General features: G+C 39.0%; 1 long non-coding RNA gene across 1 annotated transcript; it reads right to left on the bottom strand.

Moving 5' to 3' along the window:
• Positions 1–1,124: 1,124 nt before the first annotated feature.
• Positions 1,125–5,197, bottom strand: LOC308476257. The gene is made up of 2 exons (XR_013985814.1): positions 2,256–5,197; positions 1,125–1,962 (listed from the first exon to the last, which is right to left on the bottom strand). It is a non-coding gene; the product is annotated as an uncharacterized lncRNA (long non-coding RNA).
• Positions 5,198–6,397: the final 1,200 nt, after the last annotated feature.

Raw genomic sequence — 6,397 nt, 5'->3', positions numbered from 1 at the left:
ATAAATTATTATTATTATTATTATTATTATTATAACTGCTCTGCAGAGGTGTACTGCTTGTGACAGTGAGGTTAGCCACTGGCACCTCCTGTTTAAAGGTTCTCACGTGGTATGATAAAAGGAAAGAACCTTTCCCTGAGAGCTGCTGCCAGTCAGAATAGGCATCACTGGCTGGCTGGATCAACGTTCTGACAGCATAAAGCTTCGTGAATTCAGCTCAGGACACAACTATGCATTCTGAGAGTAGCACGTTAAGAGAATCCTTCTTGCCATCTCTCTTCTGTAAAGCACACTGGGAGTGGTGGTGATTTAAATAGAAGAAGGGTGGGTGTTATTTGCTTTGCAACTCACCTTACACACATTTAGGGTAACTTTGCCTGTGTACATGGCTTTGCTTTACTCAATAATGTGCAATCAATTTTTGTAAAGGTTGAATGTATTGCTCATGATATGGTTTTTAAACTGAGGCACCACTCACCACACAGATACATTTTTATGCGATTTTGCAATATATAAATAAAATAATAATTTTAGATGATGAATTAACAACATGAGAAGATCCCAAGGAGTGGTGAATGCTATTTTTCAGCAGATCAATGAAGGAAAAGACAGTAGCTTTTCACCTAGGCATTTTCAAAGAGGAGTGGATAGTTTGTAATTAATAATGGTTTTACAATTAATTATTGCTCCTTTAAGATATTCAAACCATTTTATGTTTTATTCCGCACCACATCAAAATTATTTAACAACAGACAGGATTCTGATGACTTTAAATGACAAAAGATAATACAGAAATAGAAATTCAGTCTGTGTCTGATCATATAAAGATTTTAGTGATGTCAACCTTTCATTGTCATTTCACATCAAGGCACTGGAGAGCGGAGTAATCTTGTTTACTCTTAAGTAACAAGACTGTTTCTCACTAGTTAAATGTACATAGGATTACAAACAAGTAAGATGGCATTTTTTCACAATAGCAGAAATAATTCAGATAACAAAATCCTGGGAGGAAATTTTAAACATTCTAGAAGTCGGCAGGAATAAAATTAGGATAGGTAATAATGATAATCTGTGGATCCAATATTTTCCATCCAGGATGAACAAAAGGAATGAGACTTTTAAGATTAGTGTGAGAACATTTTTAATAAACTAATATGAATTAGTCAATATGAATGTGACAAAAACATACTGTCTCTTAATAGATCTAAAAACCAAGTTAGGAAATTATCTGGGAAAAGTCACTGGGAAGGTAACAACAGAGAATGAACAGAACTGGTTTTGCGTTTCTTTGTTTTTTACTATGCCCAGCAGCATTTCCTATTATTAGTCTCAAGAAACTCTGGTCAGGTAATGGAATTTTACTATTTTACAGTGAAATAAAGATGGCCAGGATGATTGTTGGCATTGTAATAACCTGAGATTATGCATGGTGAATATGCCTAAAGAGAGATTTGAGTGACAAACATTTATGCTATTCAGATAATGATAAATTACATTTCATTTAAACATCAATGTTTTGTGGGTAAATGGTAACTCATTTAGTATTGGGCACAAAATCTGATTCTGGAATCTTTTCAAAAGAGCAAAATCTTAGCGACTTTGAAATGGTGAACAATTGACTCACAACTAGGGAATGATGAGGCAAGATCTGGAAAACTAAAGAGATGATCAAATTAGTATTGTACATTTGCAGGATAAAGGAAAAATACAGGAAGTCTTGAAATATGCTGGTTATTACTGTTAACTACTGCAGGTAGTGATATCTTCAAGTCTCTTGTTTAAACTCTTCATTCAGGTTGTTAAGTGCAGCTGGAGAAAAACTTGTGCAGTATGGTTAACTTATTATAGAAATCCTAGCTAGTGGTAGCAGAGCTGCAGAGGGGAAGGTGGTGTGGTGAGGGTCAATCACGCCCCTTTTACTGGTGATTTTTATCCTGCAGTTTGCACTCTCCAGATGTTGTGCTGTGGAGAGGTAGAAGGGGGATAAAATAGCAGAATGTGTAGTTCTATCTTTAGTGCACATTTTGTGGGAAACCCCGTGCATTACTTAATGACTTTTGTATGCTACAAAGATAATTATTTCCCTTATCAGATGTTGACACATATGTTCCCAATACCTACCCCAATATGAATTTTGATCCCCATATTAAATATGAGGAAACCAAGTTGTTCTAAGAAATTTATGGCAGAAATTATAGTACAGTACGCCGTCCTTGAAAATTGCTTTGTAAATTGTGCAGAATCGAGTGACTTACCTGTTGGTCAGAATGAATCACCAAGAAAGTGTTCCTTCTGAGCTTATGTTAAGTATTTGTATTTGCAGATCTCCAACTGTCCTGGAATAATACAAGCTATTGTGATTAACCTATAACCCCTTGTACACTAAAGTGACTACCTCCTTCCCTATCATGACTGTTAAAATAACAAGGAGCACCCTTTAGCTTAGCCATTTGTGTAGCCTATGTATAAGAAAGGCACCCAGTGAAACATTATTAGTGGCTAATCCACAATTGTTGGAACAATCCCTTAGGTAGATTTTCTTCTGAAATTTATTTTATTTTTGTTAGCTTTGGGGTCATTCTAAAGGAATTAAAAATTAGTAGGGTTTTATCTTAATATCCTAGATTTGTAAACAATGATAGAAAACAAAAAACTTAATTATTTTAAAAAATTTGACCTGTCTTTAAATCTAAATTGGGCTCACAAGGTGGCTTAAAGCAGAAAATATGAAGCATTTAATTTCTATATGTAAAAAACAGGATACATGCAAGTAAACATGCATAAGGCTGCATCGGCAACTATTTAACATATATTTATAACATTTCTTCCATTAAGAAATTGTCAAAATAATACACAAGATTTACAGTACAATCCTATACATGTTTACTCAAAAGCATTCCCCACTGAGTGCAACAGAACTTATGCATGGGTGAGCCTTAAAGACATATCTCAGGTGTGTGATAACTTCAGTCTTGTCTAATTCCACTTATACAAATTGACAAACTAGAAGGTATGCTGTACAGTACAGCATCTCTTAATGAGGCATAGCTTTCCTGTATTAAATGACCTCCTTCCGAAAGAGTTTTATAAGAGCACTGCTCTGGGCTGCTGCCCCACTTCTTGGGAAGCTGGTGTTTTATGTATCGATTAGAATGTTTACATCTTTACAGTTATTAACAATTCTGTATATTTTAAAAGTTGTCTGTACATCACTTAGAGACTGTCCTGTGTTGAGTAACTAACAAAACAAATAAATGGAGGTGAAGGTAACTGGAAGTTGTGCTTTCCTGAATCAGACAAAGGTCTACTAGTCCAACATGCTATTCAAAAATTCTAGCATCTATTAAGTTGCTGATTGGCCAGGGATGACAAATATAAAGGGATGCTTTCTGCTTTCCTTTAGTACTGTGTTTACTACGGAAAGTTTATTGATGACTGTATACTGGATGCCCATCCATCAGTTGTGAATATACAGTACTTTCATTTATGAATTCTTAGTGAAATCAGTTCTCTCCTATTTCACCAACTGGAAATTATATATGACAGTGAAACTGTACTTATTTAGAGCCCATCACCTGCAATAATATGTTCGTCAAAACCCTCAGCCTTCATTTATGGCTTTCCATGTGATGAAACTGATTTTGAAAGTATATCCCAGTTGGTCAGATAGTGAACATACCTCAAAATTGTATTTTCAATTTATTTATTTAGCAAAATATTTTTACCACTTAATTGTAGTAAAACCTCCAAATTTTACAATATTAAAATTTTCAATGAAAAAAGTTTTTTAATTACCCCCCTCCCCGTTTTTAGCAGTTCATATTTTATCTGTAAACCACCTTGACTCCCTGACAGGGGAAAATACAGGATATAAATATATAATAACAAGAATCAGTTAACACAATTCAAAACACTTAAATATAATTAGAATTAAAATATTAAGACATGTCAACGTCTATTCGTCTGGAAAGGCTTGTCTAAACAAAATTGCTTTAAGTGAAAGCACTTCCCTGGTGTCAAAGGTGATCTTTCAGTACATATATTGGAAGCCACACACACACTATACATCCCATATTACAGATGGGTGTCAGGAACCAATATTTACGAAGCATCTAAATGTCTGGAAACCATCCCTGAGTAAGAGAGGCACACAGTTTCAAAGGCCATCTCCCCAGTTGCCTTGCCTCCGAAGGTCAGTTGGAGGAGGGTTTCTGAGAAGAAGAATGTTATGGGAGCAAGTGGTTCTTCAGATACCGCATCCCAAGAGTTTTTGAGCGTATAGCTTCAATCCAGCAGCCAGACACAAAGTGGCAGCCAATGCAAATCTTTCAGTATAATCAGGTTAACAACCTGCTGTGTTCTGAAACAGCTGAAGTTTACAGGTAAGTTTAAGGGAAGCCCCATATATAAATTCAACCTAGATGCAGCCAGAGTATTAGTAACTGTGGCAAGGTCATCTCTTTCCAAGAAGCGGTGCAGCTGATAGGCCAAAGTTCATGGAAAGTACTTCATGCTACAAAAGCCCTTTAATTATCCATTAATTTGACCAGAACATCCTTTGGCATCTACAAAGATTCTGAGCTCCCCACCCCACTGCCTCCTTTGACATAAGATGGTGAGGGTTATTACAATTTTCCCCTTTGAAAAGTACATAGAGCAAAAAAGACCGAGAGAAGAGTGGGTACATTTTTCCATATCCTCTTTCAGCTCTGCTTTTCAAGGTTACATTAGCTGCACAGCAATGGACTGATAAGAGAGGGTAGGAGAGAAAAAATAATAATCTGGGAGACTGAGGGGAGGAAAACAGAGTGGTGGGGGAGAGAGAAAAGATGGGTCCTGTGATTTGTTGGTGGTTTCGTTGCTTTCCAATAGATTTGTCCCCCGCCCCGTGCAATATACCAATGTAAGCTTTAATATTGTTGTGGGCACCCCAATCTCCGAGCAGTCAGACTCCGAACGTGCTAGCAAATACTTCTGGTGATCACTGGAGACAGTGGGGACTGTGATACATGGTTTCATGTATATATATGTGTATATATATATATATATATATATATGGGCTTAATTTAAGAACAAATTTAAGAACAGCGATAACAGTCCAACGGCTTTGTTCCCCCATTAGGTTTCTAGCACCCCTCCTATAGTCCTGGATTCAGCACAGACAGCAAGTCAACTTTGTGTTCCCCAGCTCCATAGAGCCTGGCAGAGGAAGGGGGGCAGGGGAGTGGTCCACTCCGGGTACTATCTGGGGTGGGGGGCCATCACAGCCGCCTCCCCAACATGTGCCGCGCACTGCTGGGGCGCGTGCCGCGCACCCCCGTGATGGGTGCCACGCCCCTGTGAGTGGTGCACCACGCCCCCCCAGGCGCCATGCCACACCCCCGGGACACGCGCCATGCCCCTGGGATGTGCACCAGCTACGCCCCCACCTGTTCTCCGTCCCCGGTGCCAGAGCATGCAGCTCTGTCACTAAAGACATGGGGAAGAATGTCCCCTTCTAGAAGCATCACTAGTTAATTTATTATTTATTGCATTTATATGCCACTTCTTCTCCAATGATTTCAATTTGGTGTACATGGTCCCCCCCCCCCCCATTTAATCTCCAAAACAATCCTGTGAGGTATGTTAGACAATGACTGGCTGAAGGTCACCCAGTAACTAGCCACGTGGGGATTTTAACACTGGTCTCTGAGGTCCTAGTCCAGGCTTCCTCAAACTCGGCCCTCCAGATGTTTTTGGGCTACAACTCCCATGATCCCTAGCTAGCAGAACCAGTGTTCAGGGATGATGGGAATTGTAGCCTCAAAACATCTGGAGGGCCATGTTTGAGGAAGCCTGTCCTAGTCCGACACTCTAACCACTATGCCACACTAGCTTATCATGTCCATGGCACCTGTAGTTTGCAATCTCCATAGTCATGCACAGATACACTTAATAGTTTCTGTTAGGGCCAGCCCTTAACAGAGACTGGTTTCACCATGTCAGCAGTTCCTTCTGCTATAGTTTCATATATAAAACCACTGCCCAAGGATGATATCTGGATCAACACCACAATCCTAAAACAATATGATGGCAGAGTGCCATGTAAAATTATGCAAATTCAAGAAGATCCATTTCCGTTTTACTGGATGCAGTTTTTACCCAGACCCTTGGAAAAGCTGTGTGTGTGCATGTGCTTGGGGGGGGGGGGGGAGGAACAGTGAACCAAGGGAGAAGAGAAACAAGCAGAGAAGGTGGTGCCTACAGCTCTTCCAAACTTCACATTTCCAAACTTCACAAGTTGGTGAATGAAGTCCTTACATTCCAAAATTAACGACAGGCTTTATAAATTAATGTGGTACAGCATAACACAATGGCTGTGGTATGGCTCAGCAGAAATACAGAGTCAATTCAATTT

Source organism: Podarcis pityusensis (assembly GCF_964106645.2).
Source record: "Podarcis pityusensis genome assembly, chromosome: 4".
In the NCBI taxonomy this organism is placed as follows: Eukaryota; Metazoa; Chordata; class Lepidosauria; order Squamata; family Lacertidae; genus Podarcis; species Podarcis pityusensis.
Note: the sequence above shows the minus strand (reverse complement) of the source record. Positions and strands in the feature narration are given on the sequence as shown.